This window comes from Gavia stellata, chromosome 3 (assembly GCF_030936135.1).
Source record: "Gavia stellata isolate bGavSte3 chromosome 3, bGavSte3.hap2, whole genome shotgun sequence".
Lineage (NCBI taxonomy): Eukaryota > Metazoa > Chordata > Aves > Gaviiformes > Gaviidae > Gavia > Gavia stellata.
Genome location: NC_082596.1, coordinates 44,956,594 through 44,971,511, shown reverse-complemented (window position 1 = coordinate 44,971,511; position 14,918 = coordinate 44,956,594). Strand labels below are relative to the sequence as shown.

General features: G+C 41.9%; 1 protein-coding gene across 2 annotated transcripts in view; it reads right to left on the bottom strand.

The window, feature by feature from the left end:
* Positions 1-14,716, bottom strand: part of PCMTD1 (protein-L-isoaspartate (D-aspartate) O-methyltransferase domain containing 1) — a 44,375-nt gene extending 29,659 nt beyond the window's left edge. Inside the window, exon 1 of one of the 2 annotated variants that reach the window (XM_059815465.1) lies at positions 14,655-14,716. The gene's annotated coding sequence lies outside the window, so the exon portion shown is untranslated. Of the gene's footprint in view, positions 1-12,819; positions 12,858-14,654 lie in introns of those variants that run through there. The other variant, XM_059815466.1, reaches the window with a different exon arrangement.
* Positions 14,717-14,918: the final 202 nt, after the last annotated feature.

The window sequence follows — 14,918 nt, the reverse complement described above, 5'->3', positions numbered from 1 at the left end:
CTTCAGTCCATTTAATGGTTTCAGTTTACTCATGGCAGAAGTCAGCAACACCACTCTCATCAGCAGAGGTTTAAAGTTTCCCAGGCCACCAACCATTAGATCTACTTCTGTTCACTCAATTTGTGCCATTCCTGCAGCTGTAATGAACTCAAGATCATGTTTTGCCTGTCCTCGTCCTGTCCAGCGACTCCTACAACAAAAGGACTCCATTTTTAGTTTAGCTTCCCCTTTCCTCCCAAGTATTGTAACAGTGCTGCACAAGAGGAAATTCAACTCCAAACTGCAGAGCCGAGTCTAAGATTTCAGCAGGACCTTTTGAATAAACAGAATGACTGATTACTATCTGAAAAGAGAATAAAAATTGTTAACATTAGCTTCACCAGGCAAAGGCTGGAGAAAAATCAAAATACGAACTGTGTGCTGGAGATAATTGTAGTAGGTGACTACAAAAATCAGAATAAACTCTGGGACACAGAGGTATTTCAGAATGAAGTCTTCACCAACATTTTTTAAACTTTTATACATACGCCTTGCTGCTAAACTGCTACTAAAGGCAATAAAAAGTCTAAATGCTTTGGAAAAGTAGGTGCTACTTGAACTGCCTTCTGTTCCACAGCTATTTGTTTTGTCACTCCAAATAGTTTAGAAAGAAGGAAAAGTGTTGGTTTTAGGATATAGTAACATACTACTTGGGGCATTAAGGAAAGCTCTGTTGGAAACACTGCACTTTTTGGAGTCTAAACTCTAGACTCATCTCACTCAAAAACATTAATTCCTAACCTACTGTTCAGCAGATCATTTCAAGAAACTTTTCAAGTTAAACAGAAACAAGTACAAAAACAAGTACAGTCAGCCCTCCAATATAATGCACTCCACAAAGCATACTACAAGGTTCTTTGTAATGTAGCAATGGAACACAGAACAGACCACAGGATTAAAGTTAAGCCAAATGAATGTAACCAGCTACAACTACTGACTTAACCTGAATTGCATTGACCTACTTGGGCAGAAAATGTTTGTCAAGTTTGATGTAAGCTTAAGCCCTGGTCCTCCTGTTTAGGCCTTCAACAGCTGTTTAGACAAGATTCCAGGTACGTGCTTGCTCTCTCTTCCTCCACCTCCAGTCACCTAAACACTGAACAACACACGTAGTACTGCATTTCTCTCAGAAGATGCACTGAAGCTTACGACATTCCACAAATGTATGAGCAGTGACAAGCACATCAGCACAGATTTCATAATCAAATTACCTTAACCTTGGTAGTTACACAAAGGCGTAATTTTTGGACCAACCTTGCTGAATGTCTACTGAACCTTTTGACTTTTTTTTTCCCCCCTTACTTTTTCTTTTTTTCAAACAGAGAGAGTTCACAGGAACTTGAAGTAAAAAATAATAAAACAAAGGATTTTGTTGGTTGTCCGCCCAGGGGGGAAAAAAACCCGAAACACCCACATATTTTTTTTCCTTCTTTGGACTGGGATACATTCCTTTCGCAGTCTGTATTTTCTTCTGCACTGGATTTGTTTTTCTCATCTGAAATTCTATCTACCCTTTTCACACTATGACAAGGATTGAACGCTAAAAGAAACATTTTCTACCAGTTCTATATGCCAGACCTCGTTTTCAGGTATGCTGATAAAAGGTAATGAATTTTAAAGTCTTTATTACAAAGCAAAGCAAAGAATCCTACATGTTTCCTAGATGGAACTTTTAATGTGTAGCTTAACACCACATCCTGACTCAGTTCTCCTTACTGCTTAAGATCTGGGTAACCAAAAAATGTTTGCAAAGCTGAGCCTCCCAGGCTTCAGAAGCAGTTTCTTCTTCAAAGTCTTCCACCTGTGACACCACAAACATGTTCTGAATGACTACTTCAAAACAAAGAAATAAGAGTTCACTATTTTCACCCAAGATAGCTAGTAATGTAGTTTGCCATACTGGGGTGAAACATAGAGTACACGATAGTTTCTGCAATGTAAAGGTGTAGATCTATACCCAGTAAGTACTAAAGCAGCCCTATACCCTCAGAGAGCAAGTCCTCAGCTGTGCTCTTTATCTATTTAGGGCTATGCTTACCATTCTCCAACAGTTGTCACTATGGTCACCACGGACCCAGCTTCAGTGTTCACATCCTAGAATGCCCTCTGGGCCACTAACTGACCCTTCTTAACTATATCCTACAAAAACTCCCTGCTAAGAGACAGGAAAGCTGTCTCACTGCCCTAATTTAGTTACTCAATTGCTAGTAAAGACTATCTGTTGGTCACCTGCACAAAATTATTTTCCCCGCACTTCCCACCTCAAATACATGGGATCTTTGGGATTTGCATACCTACAGCCATTTTAAATCTAGTCATTCACATTACAAAAAGCTTTAAATTGGGAACAAGCAAAGAAACACTCCCTTCTCTTAAAAGAATTTGCTAGTATCTAATTTCACAGTAACTTTTAATATAGCCAGTATCTGCCATAAAACTTCTGTTAAGAAATGCTCTTACTTGTAAAATGAAAAAGCCCTCCGTGGATGAGAGGCTAACGAGATGATAAACAGCTCTGAAAAAAAAATCTCATGAGATTTTAAGAACCTGACATTATTACCTGTGCAGAAGATGTTAGTCTGTCAGGCATGAAAAGTTTGTCCATTACTGATGGACAATATTAATGATCAATCGCTGCTCAGTTCCCAGAACCAGCTCCTCCTCATATTCTGAGGCAGATGAACAGAAGTGCTGATAAGAAAATAGCCTCTTAAGTGCTCTGAAAATCATTTTCCAAAGCAGCAAGATGCTGTTAGCTAGTATCGTCAGAAAAAACAAAGAATAAAATTTGTTATGTGTCAGTCCAGTGATACTGTCTACAAGACTTAAAAAAATATTAAATTACTTCAATAATTTCAGAGAGCAGCATTAACTGCTAACAAAGATCTGAATACCTGATTTGACAATGACAAGAACTAATGTCTATGGCAGCAGTGTATGACACAGTAGAACTAGACAGTTCCTGGTAATAGTACTTGATCAGAGCAGCATGGTGTACTTTTTTCACAGTATGCAGTGATAAGATGTCAACAAAACAATAGTTGTGAGTCTGTCGCTTACCATTAGAGGTCAGCTATACACAAACTGGTGATTACTTCTCAAGAGGTTGTATGTATACCCTTATGAGTGAACGAACACTAGCTCTGCCCCGATTATGTGTACCCTGTAGTATCCCAACAACTGTAGATTTCAAAGCAATTAATATTGCTTCTCTACCCACACCAGTCCAAAAAGTTTGGTGGTGCTTGTTTGTAAGACACCACATATAATGGTCTCTTCTCTGAGGAGCCTAAGATGGCTTAGTGACCTGTCAAAGTTCCACTAAAAGATATCATAAGCAAAGGACATCAGCTTAACCCGATGTCCAACATACAGAAAATCTTCCATGCTTCCTCTGACAGCAGGGTCCATGAAAGAACCCGGCAGTCCCCTTACAGTGCACTCTTTTTCAAGGTCTCAGCTCCTGAGAGGTCAGCCTACAGCTCTGCCCGTTCCCACACTACAACTGTTTTAAGTCTGTCCAGTACAAACTAGTCGAAGAGTACTGCTTTATCACAGACTGGCTGGGAGAAAGGGGAAAGAACAGAAGCTTCTCTAGATGGCCTAACAGACCCACAGAAACAGAAGGTGCCAGGTAATAGTGGCTCGCTCACTGGAAAGACTGAAATACCAGGACTTCGTAAGACTGATATGAATCAGTGATGCTCAATACATACAGATGTCTGATGTTCACTGAGTCTGTATCATGCACCTGTTTTTCAGAAGAGAAACTGCTGTCTATGCACATATTTCACAGGAATTAGTGAACTACAGAGTGACCAGGCTGCAAAACTCATTGCCACAATAAACAGCTTTTTAGAAGGGTATTTAACAGAGAGTACTCATTTCAAGAAAGTTTATATAAGCCGTAACTGTCAAATCTTAAGAATTAGAAGAGTTGTAAAGAGATGTGTAAAAAAAACCCACTTCTGGAGTATCTAATCCTTTTTAATTTGGAAAGGTGTAAGGCATACAAGTGACACAAACATTTCTGCAAATTTTAACATTACACTCATCATAAGCCAACTAAGACACCTTGACAGGAAGGACAAGCCAAATACACATTTCTAAAATAAAACCTGTTTCTCTTCATGAAAGGAAATGCTTAATAATTTAGTTTGTGGTGACCAGAAGGTAACAAACCACAGTAAAATATGGTGCTCCTTTACTTTCAGTATCTCTTTCAGAAAGCAACCAATAATGGGGGGGAGGGGGAAAATATAAAGCAGGTTTAGTACAAGAACTGAAATATACTTTCCTAACCTTTTACCACAAATGTAGCTTCCGCAGCTACAGTCTTAAGCAGATCAAGTCACAGTTCATATAATTTTGAGTAGGCTAAATGTGGCCCATAACAAAATATTCACTATTTCAGCCAGTGCTAAAGTTCAAAAGCTTATTGCACATAAACATTTCAAGTTATTTAAATAACTCACTTCCAACAGCAACAGAACAACATATGCCTGTTGCCTTTAGCAAAAGAAAACAGAAAAGAGGTCAAGTGTAAAAATAGAAGATGGTTACATTCCTGACACTTGAAACCTCATCTTAGAGCTATGCATTTACTGCAGTCCCTACAAAAAAAAACCAGGCCCAAATAAAAAACAAAAATATCAATTTTATCAAACTCCAAGTGCACTAAAGCCTTTGGGTGTTCTGATCTTTAGAAATATATCTAAAAACGTCAAAATAGCATGCAATAATCACAACATATACAACTTCTAATATTGTATGATCAAAATGTTTACTTTCACAGCCTGAGAATCTCAACTTATTTATTATGCATCCCTTTCTTATGAGACACTAAAAAAAAAACCAAGTCCTGATCCTGTTTACTAAATTCTTAAAATAGTCCAGTGCAATACAACAGCATGTTTTGAGAAGTTACTTTACTACTTAGGCCTGTAATCTTCAAGAAGGATGAATGAGCAAGGCCTACTGTTTCCTGCTTCTCCTCCTCAGAAACACAACACAAAATTCTTTCACTGATGCAATCTTCCAGAAGCATCCCACTGGATTTACCAATTTTTTCAAATGTAACTTGTTTACTAAAACACATGCATGCTAACAGTTACTCTTAATTTATCTTGTCAAAGAAAGTGATGGATAACTACTTGCACATAACTTTCTTCTTTCTAATCCTCAAATCCTGCATATCTCCCAGCGCCTCACACTTTAAGACCCACATCATAATCTGCCTCATTCTCCAGACATACCATAAATCCATAAACAACATACCCTAAAGTGACATGACCTTGTCCATAAATCCCCATTTCTTAAGATATCCAATCCCTACTTTATATAAAACAGAGATTAACTATCCCTTTGCAGTTCTTACCAAAGGAAAGTGATGATTTATCACAACTTTCAAAACATACAAATCAAGTATAAACTAAATATATTTTAAAAATCTACCAAAGTCTCCTCACAAATGCAAGTCATCCAGAAAAAAACAACTCATTTTACAATTTAAAAGGTTATAGCTTTAGTACTGTTACCAAAGCCTGTTATCAAAGTCTGTTCCACAAAGTTTCATGCAATCATTCTAGCATTCTCCCTGTTCCTGTTGCTATTAAAATACCCTAGACTTTGAGGTAACATTTCAAAGTATTGCTTCTGTAGCAGTATCACTTTAATTCACACATCTGTGGCCAGCCATTAACTTGTAAATGATTAAACAGATTATTTGCCAGCACATATCAAAATTAATGCTGTTAGGTTATGCAATAAAAAGCTGTTCTGCACACAAAGGAGCAGAGAGGCACACTTGCAGGTGGGAACCCACCTAAATACCCTGACCCAGCTGCTCCCAGGGCTATCACAGGAGAACAATCACCTTTCCCCCCATCCCCACCACCACTGGGCCTCTCCAAGGCACTTTTCAGATGGAGAGGTGTGACCACTTACAGGGCTACCAGATTTATCATGGCATGCAGGGAAAGGGCACTTGGGGATTGCACAAGTCCCATTATGGGAAGTTTAGAGAGGGAACCAAAGGTGGGGAAAGGGAGGGATCAAAGCAGCATGGGGAAGAACAAGCATGGGACAACAGAGCATTATGGTGACAAGAGGGACAGGTCATGTGTGAACAGGTTGCAGGTCAGTATGCACATCTAGCTGTGCTCTCCCCCCATCACCACTGTCTGTCCTGCCTGCCCATTAATCTCCTTTTGTAATTCTTCTCCTCAGGCTCTATCCAGTGTGCATGTGTGCCTATGTGACAAGTGGAGTCTGACCACAGGTCTCAGGGGCCCATGGATCTGTGGTACAGCAAAATAAGGGGTGAGCTTTTGCAGGTCAGCATGTGACCACAGCGAGTACCAAGCTTGACTAACCAGCAATCTGGCAGAGTGGCCTGGGAACCAGGGACAAGGCAGACTGTCTGAGTGAGGCAACTGAAGGAGCTGGCTGCTGGAGAACCCGTGGTGTCTGGGGGGGAGGGGGGGGTGGCTGAGCATGAGTGTGTGTGTGTGCAAGAGGCAAGGGGGATAAATGGACACAATGGCAAGTTTCAGGGTAGAACAGGTGTCTAAACACAGTAACTGGAAGGATCTATACATGCACGTGTTACCACTAGCAGACATTCAGCTTGACCATCCAGAAAGGGCAACAGGGTAAGGCCATTGGCACTGTTTGTGCTTGCATTAGTGCTGTGTCTTCTACATTGATGTGGTGGCCAACTATGTATTTATACACATACATGCTGAATACACGTTTGTGTGCTACTGAGAATACGTGCTTAACATCACTACTGGCTGGGCCTGGGGCCATGCAAGCCTGAACTAAAAACTAGAAATACTTGAACAAAACCCCTTACAGGCCTTCTTTAAAAGCCAAAACCAAAATACATAAGCACATTTTTAACTTGAAATTGTTTCAGCACTATTGTTTTTCTTTGTCTGCAGGTATGAATCAAGTACTACTAAAAATATGGCTCCAAAGTTATGGTTTACTTAACAGTACAAACAACAGCATATGTGGTCTGGAGGGGATTTGGAGCATTTGGGAAAGCTTCAGTGACCATTTCAACATATTCATACAAATATTTCACCAAGACATGGAAGTTGAGACCTTTTATCGTTGCTTGATGTAGCAGCTGTGCACTTGCACAGCATAATTGTATCTTCATCCCCATAATCCTACCCCACCAGGGTTTTTTCAGTCATACAAACCACGTGGTTTTCACCTGAGAGAAGTGTAGTTTACAGATATAACACAAGAGGCTGCTACAGTCACATAACCTGCCTTAATTATATCATGAACAACTCCAGTTTATCCAGAGCATCCCAAAATGGAGAAGTCAAATCCTACACTGACTTTTTCTGACAACTGAGTTACTCTAGAAAACATCACAGAATCTCAGGAAACTTGGCAGTAATGAGTCTTAGCCATAATGAATGCATAATTAACTGAAGTAAATAAGCAGAGACTAAGGCTTATGGGATTTATAATGTTGCAAATGTCAGCTCAGCAGAAGTTAAAGAAACCCAGCAACCCAACTTTCCTGTGTCCTTCCAGTTTCACCGACCCCCCTGACTGCAATAATGCCAAATTTAGAGTTTCTTTAAGCAAGAACACAGCAAAGCTTAAGAAACTGCACAGCAGGTGACTACACTGAATGGAAACAAAACCACAGTTCATTCTCAAAAGGGTAAAGGGAAGAATTTTGCAAATAAACAGCAGGGTCACATGCCCCAGCAGAAGAGCCAGCAAAACCCTACCTGCCAGAATCCAACACGAACAACAAGAACTTCATGGGTCTCAGGCAAAGATTTTCAGATGGACATCAAATCCTTGACTGGCAAACTGATGTCCTAACAGAAATACAGCATTCCTGATTACTTGAAATTATTAGTATGGCAGAAATATTAACCTTTTGCTTTGTTTGCTGAAATTTAGCATCTCCTTTAGTGAACTTCAGAGTTCCTTCTTTCAGCAATACTAATTTGCATACATTTTAGCCATACGTATCAAGCAAAAACAAATGTGTTGAAAATATTACCACGTTAATGGCTCCAACTATCTTCTTTTTTTTTAACTTCAATATATAGACCATTATATAGCACAGTGGTCCTGACTGGGTTAAGGATTATTACTTTTTTTTTCAGCTATTTGTCAAGAAAACCACATGGTAATTCCTGAATATCCGCTGAAAACATTTGCTACAGAAATAACAAAAATAAATTCTCAGAATAGTAACCACTTCTCATTCTCTCCCAACCACATGGTCCTAATTCCTCTCTCAATGTTAAAACAACCATTTATAGGAAACAAGCCTTTCATTTGTGGCAGGGACACCACAGGTATATCAATTGCTGGATGTGATATACTAGCTTGACTATTACCATACACTATTCCAATGACTTTATCACTTCACTTATGGAAGCCATACATTGATGCAGGTCTCTTTTTTTGGAGAAGCAGCTTTTTGTCATTTTTTAAAAAATTTGGAGAAGCAGCTTTGTCATTTTTTAAAAAATATGAATGAAGAATTAAGACATGTCATCTCTGAGATGTTCTTTGAAATTTAGTTCCCTTTCACTCCTGAATACAACAGGAACTAACAGCAAGTGCTATTTGTTTTGCTTGAAGGATAGTACCAATACACATACTTTGTATAGTTACATTCAGGAGCACATGTATCTTGTGTCTACTGTATTACTGCATACTGCCTTTCACTATATCTTAAGCTACTATTGTATAAGAACTCTGATTTGACTCTAACTACTATTACTAAATCTATAAAAACATTTGTAGACATCAGCTGGAAAAAAAATTCTCCCAATGACACTCAGATGCTTCCTGGTGGAACATTATCCAGTATTGAAGATGTGCTCTTCATCCTGAAAATAGTTTTCAAAATTGCTTAATTTGCCATTAGAAATATGCACCTATCATTTAGACCTTTAACAAGACAATTGTTAAAAAAGGAAGACATAACCATGATTGGCAGCTGTAATACGCATTATCTATTTAGAAATCATGCAGAGAAGAGTTTGTAATAATAACAGCACGCCTTTGATACTTGCTATGTGATTCAGGTGCTTAAACACAGATCTCTAATACTATTTTAAGTGCTCATGCTAACTATAGGCTACTTGGCCCATGCTATGGCAACAATTAGTGTTAAGTAACACAACAGAAAACTCTTCTGCCCACATCCTGTCCTTGCTAATAAGCAAGGAGAGCTGCTGTTGTTGTGCGACTTAAGACTCCTAGATAGAACACAAATTGCATAAAGCTGAGGGATGCGTCCTCTGAAAGAAACACAACAGCTGGGATTGGAAAAGCAACCAGATAAAAAGTTAAGGCATCATCGGCCAAAAGACTCGTAAGAAAAGAGACCAAAAGAAAAAACCTGGAGACACTCTGACTTGTTAACCAAAACTGAAAGCACAGTCTGTCATCACCAGGTTCTAAAAACTCTCAGAACAGATCCTGTTCACAGTCACTATGCTGCTGCACAACTGGTTGGTTGTGCACATATTCTCTGCACATGTGTGTATATAAACACACAGTCTCCAATAAAGCATGCATGTTAGCAACCAAGACAAAGGCTGTCCCTTCTCTAACTGCTTAGCTACCTCTACTTAGATTTATTGCACCGGCATCTTTTTTTTTTTTTACTTCAGAAGAATGCAGGCCTTCAGTAAACCCTATCTCATATCTAACAGCTCCTTGCTGACAACTCAGATGCCCTATAGCACCTTCATGTAAGTGTCCTTCACGCAGGATACCAAACATCCCACATCAAACCACTTGCTCTAAGCCTGTTAGTTTTTTTAATTAGCTTTTAAATGTAATTTTATGTTTTTGTTGGCAAGTTCTAGATTGTTTCCTCAAACATGTTTTTAAACATTAATTCCATTTGTCCTATTTTACATCCTAGAAACACTGGAAATCCAAATTCAGCATTTGTTTTGTAACTGTATACTAAGCAAATACTTCTTCAAGGAAATTTGGATTGAAATGCAATACTTAAGAGAAATTCTAAGCCTCCATATTTTACATCACCATAACAACACTCGCAGTATCTTAAATCTCCCAACTCCGTGCAACTCATAGAACTCAATGTTCTGCACTTGTAACAAACTAGATCTTTACATCCTTTCTTCACTAAACATCATTAAAAAAAAAGCCAGAACTCCAAAATTAGCCTTCCTTAAATGCACCTTCTAAGCAGTGGGCTCCAAGTCTTTTCATGCCACTGGACAGTCCTCTAACCAGAGGAGAAGTTTACTTCTGCTCCACAGTCACCTGCCCACCCTAGAACTCCCCCACATGAGAACACACCAGAATCTGTAGCCTGAGAGTTACCATGGTGACTCCTGATGTCACCTCTAAACTATTTTAGGGCTGTGGAGTTTGGGGTTTTGGTGGGGTTTGTTCATTTTTTGTGGGTTTGTTTGTTGTTTTTTTTTTAACTGCTCTGTGATGACTTCCAAACCTCTCCTCTCCTTGCAATGACAGACAACTTATATTTTTGTGCTTCAATTTAAAGGACTGATAAAATTCATGGAGAAGTTAAGTCATATAACAACTGCAGTCACAACATGCAAGTGATGGACACCACAGCTGCTTTCTAGATACAACCTCCAATACTTCTTGCTTTCAGAAATATGTTTCTTAGTCCTAACTGCTATTTTCAAAGACATCTTTACTTTCAGTTTACTTCTTACTTTCAAGGTTTCCAATAAACTCCTGATCAGAAGTACATTAAACAAGAATCCACACACATACATTCTTCAGGATTTCAAGCTCCTTGTGACTAGTTAACATCACTACCAACTTTGCAGTAGCAACACTAACTCTGAAACATGAAGTTGGCATGATGTACGAGGACAAAAAGGACAGAGAACTAACACTACTGTTCTGAATGGCACCCAGCTAGTCTTTCAGCCCTGCAAAAAATTATATTCAGCATCCTTAGCTGCTACAAATTCTATCCTTTCTTCAAGGCCCAGAAGTCCAGCCCAATTTTCTTAAACAACACAGGAGCAGCAACTGCTTTAAGAGCTTGTGTTAAAGAGGCCTGAAGGCTCTCATTAACAGACAGTGCATGCAAATAAGTCCCAAAGGAATTGGAGCACAGTAGTTATTTCTTGATGTTTTAATGTAATTATGCCCGTAATATTTAATATAAACTGTTTCACTCTACTCCCTAGAAGTCCATAGAAGAAAAAAGTGGAAAAGTATGATCACACTTCTGCAAAGCAGATACAGTAAAAGAATTCTCCATCAAAAGAAAATCCACACTCGTTGGTTGGAGAAGATGAAGCATACAGATCAACTTCTGACCCTACCGGACGATTCCTAGAGTGTCTTAGGCCAGTCACGTACCTGATTATTCATTTGTAAAACAAGATGGCACATTATATTCTTCCCACCTTTGCTTTGAAGAATTTACATTCTAAGTAGGTAAAATAAATAATATTCAATGATATTTGCATTCAAGGGTGCCAAGTGCTGTAGACTTCAAGGCACTTCTGTTACACAGAGAGCTAATTAATGATCAGCTACAGAGCATCACTTTCAGTTGAGTAGGGTAAAATAGCAGATCTTTGACATTCCTGCTGAAAATGGGAATAAAGCAGGAAATGAAAAGAACAGGTATGTGTAAAGACACTTCTCATCCAGAAACAAATGCTGTATTCTCAGGTGTTTCTCACCATACACTGAAGACTGGGATGAGCATTCCCATACTGCCTAACTATTTCGGAATTGCTTTTAACATATTTGTTTTGGGGAACCCTTGAAACTCCTGGCATAAACCTTTCCAGAACACTGCATGGAAAAACTCCTGCCTATATTGAGTTTTGGGAGCACCTCTAGGTAAAAACACCCCTGTGTTACTAACCATGTCTTGCAGTAGAAACTTGAAATTTGGTCTTTGTGTCATTGTTTTTTCTTTCAAGTTTGCCTAAAAAAGTCACAGCCAACATGCTCTGTAGAGACTTCTACCTGCACTGGTATCATGCCTAAACCTACCTTTAGCTTCAGAATACACACTTAACCATCTCAAAGCAACTGCACTTCAAGTTTACAGAAACACAGCCAAGTGACTGCTCTGGTATGGTCCAGCACAGGCACAGAAAACTACAATACATATCTGGCACTCAGGTTCTATTCTTAAGTCTCCTGTTAGGCAGAAGCCTCTTCAAAAGGACCTGCTGCAGCTTGCGGCAATCACTGACAGGCAAACAGAAGACTGAGCAATAAAAATCGGCTGAGATTAGGACTATAGAAAAGGCAAGACTTCATAAATTTGTAAACAGAGTACTGCAAAATTGAAATTGGATGGTCAAGTATCTAAAGCAAGTCACGACATGAAGTCGTGGATGAAGAAAACCCAGAAAGAAAGCCCATTAGGAGAAGCAGAAAGATTTTTACAATGCTGAAGATCGGAGATTATGCAGGGAAGGAACCTAATCCTGCACAGACCCAGTGATAACACTTGGTCATCCACGGCTGTCCAGTATTACGTACTTTTTTTCTGTTTCTGCGATTTCATGACATTCTCCTCACTGCAGACCTCCCAACAACATCCAATTGTTTTTCCTTGCATTTCTGAGGGATGCTGACTCTTTTAGAGAACATCTGGCTAAGAGTCCATCTCCAAAGACCTCATTGTAGCTTTCTGACCTCACTCACGTACTACTTACATTCCTATCATTATATTATAGTTATTCACCCAAAGTCAGTTAAAATACCAATAGATCTTTCACACATTTGTCCACCTACACATCCAAAATACTTTTCAAACATCCCCAACAAATCAGGCAGGAGTTCTACAGAAGACAGCTCCATTTATCCAAGCCTGATTCCTTCCAGAGGTGGTCTGCCCAGTGCCCTGAGTAAGGTAAGGATCCTGTGGGGAAAAAAAAAATGTATCACACATATTATGATTCGTTTGCAAGAATAATGAATTATAGTTAAAAGGCATTCTCACAATACACTCTTGTCATTTACTAACTTTAAGGATGAGATTTTTTGCATCTTAAAAGCATTCTCTGTAATACAGAGGGCATATGGTCCATTGCAGCAGTTTAGTACTTCCATCTCTTCTCTCATGCAGACCCTAAAGATGTTTTCCCTCGTATTTCACCAAGAAAAATGTACACACCCCCTTCCACCATAGGGATTTTTTTCTTTTTCCCCTTTTGCTGTCAAAGACGACACAGCTGTACAAAGCAGGCCCAGGCTGCTGACTGCGTATCAAATAAATGCCAAGATTCCTTCCCCCTCTGCCCTCCCTTCCCCTTCCTCCAACTTCACTGCCAGCCGCTGACAACTGCCGAGGCGGGGGGGGGAGGAGGCGACGACGGAGGAAAGACAAAACCTGCACATGCACGGGAGAAGGCGGCCCGAGGTTTGGGGCCGAAGAGGAATCACATGAACCGCAGCTCAGCTACAGGCAGACGTGACCCCAGGATACCTCCCCCCGAAGAGATAACAAAGAAAACAGAGAGGGGAGGAGACGGCTGCCGCGGAGCCAGTTCCTGCTCCCTCCCCTTACGCTGCTGCTCCCAGCCAAAACAGAGACCACAATGTAAACAGAAACAAAATGTGCGTTTATGGCAAAGCGGGGGGCAAGAGTCAGCCCGCTCCTTCCCTCGCGGCTGCCGCCAGCAACGCTCACCGCCTCCTACCTACCGTGGATTGCGGGCGGGAGGCAAAGTTACCGTGCACTGTACACACTTTGTTTAGGTAAACAAAGTATTTTCCCCCCGCTGCTGCCACGCCGCCTCCTCTCCCGAAAGAAAAAGTATCCTTCCTCAGCCCCTAGGTTTTTCTTGAAACAAAACAAAACGTTGTCTCACATTCCCTTTCGCCTCCTCCAAAATGCCTCGGCCTGGAAGACACAGCCCCCACAAGACCCGGAGGTTATAAGGACTCGGGAAAGGAAAAATAAAAAAATGTAAGCTCCCCTTCTTACTGCATTTCCTCAAAGACAAAAAAACAACAGCCGTCACGGGTAGGAGGCAGGCCGCAGAGCCGCTGCGGGGGCCGAGCGCTGCCCTCACCTTGCCTCTACCCCCCTCGCCCGGATCCAAAGGCTGGAACATTCTCTCATGTCCCCGTCCCCTCACACCTGCCCCGGGCCCGCGGCAACTACACCAGCCACCTCTCCTCCCAACCGTTTTTGGGCCAGCGATTATTTAATAGGGAGGCGGGGGGTGGCTCGGGCAAAGGAGGAGGAGGGAAAGGAAGAATGGACTGCCAAGCGCGTAGGCAAACTCCCCGTCCCATCCCATCCCACCCCGCAGACGCGAGCGGCAGCGAGCCCTCGCCCTGTCCCGGCTGCGCGAAAACAACCTGCCCCCCCCCCTCCCCCCCCCCCGCCTCAGAAGAGCGCGCGCCTGCGTGCGGGGCCAACGGACAGCGGGAAGTGGAGCGCCCAGGGGGGCAAGGGGAAGGCAGGGGGCCGGTGGGCCGCGCTCCCTCCCCCCCTCCCCCCCAACTCACCATCCCGGCTGTCCGACGGCGGCCTCTACGCCGCACAGAGCAGCCAGGGAACAAGGTTCCGCCCGTCCCCCCCGGACCCCTCCTCCCCCCGCCGCGGGATACTCACTCACCCGCTCTGCAGCGGGCCCGGACCTTGCGCCGGGCGGCAGCGGCGAGACCCGCCTGGGGGGAAATGCAGGCGGGAGAGCGCTCCGGTCGCCCGCGCCGGGCGCAGCGGGGGCGATCGCCGAGGTAGCGCGAGCCGGCGCCAGCGGAGGTCGGCGTGTCCCCGGACTCACCCTCCCCCGGCCCTCACGTCGGAGGGGTCCGCGGGTCGGCCGCCGTTTGTGCTGGTGAGAGAGACGGCGAGAGGAGGCGGGGCCCCAACAGCTGAG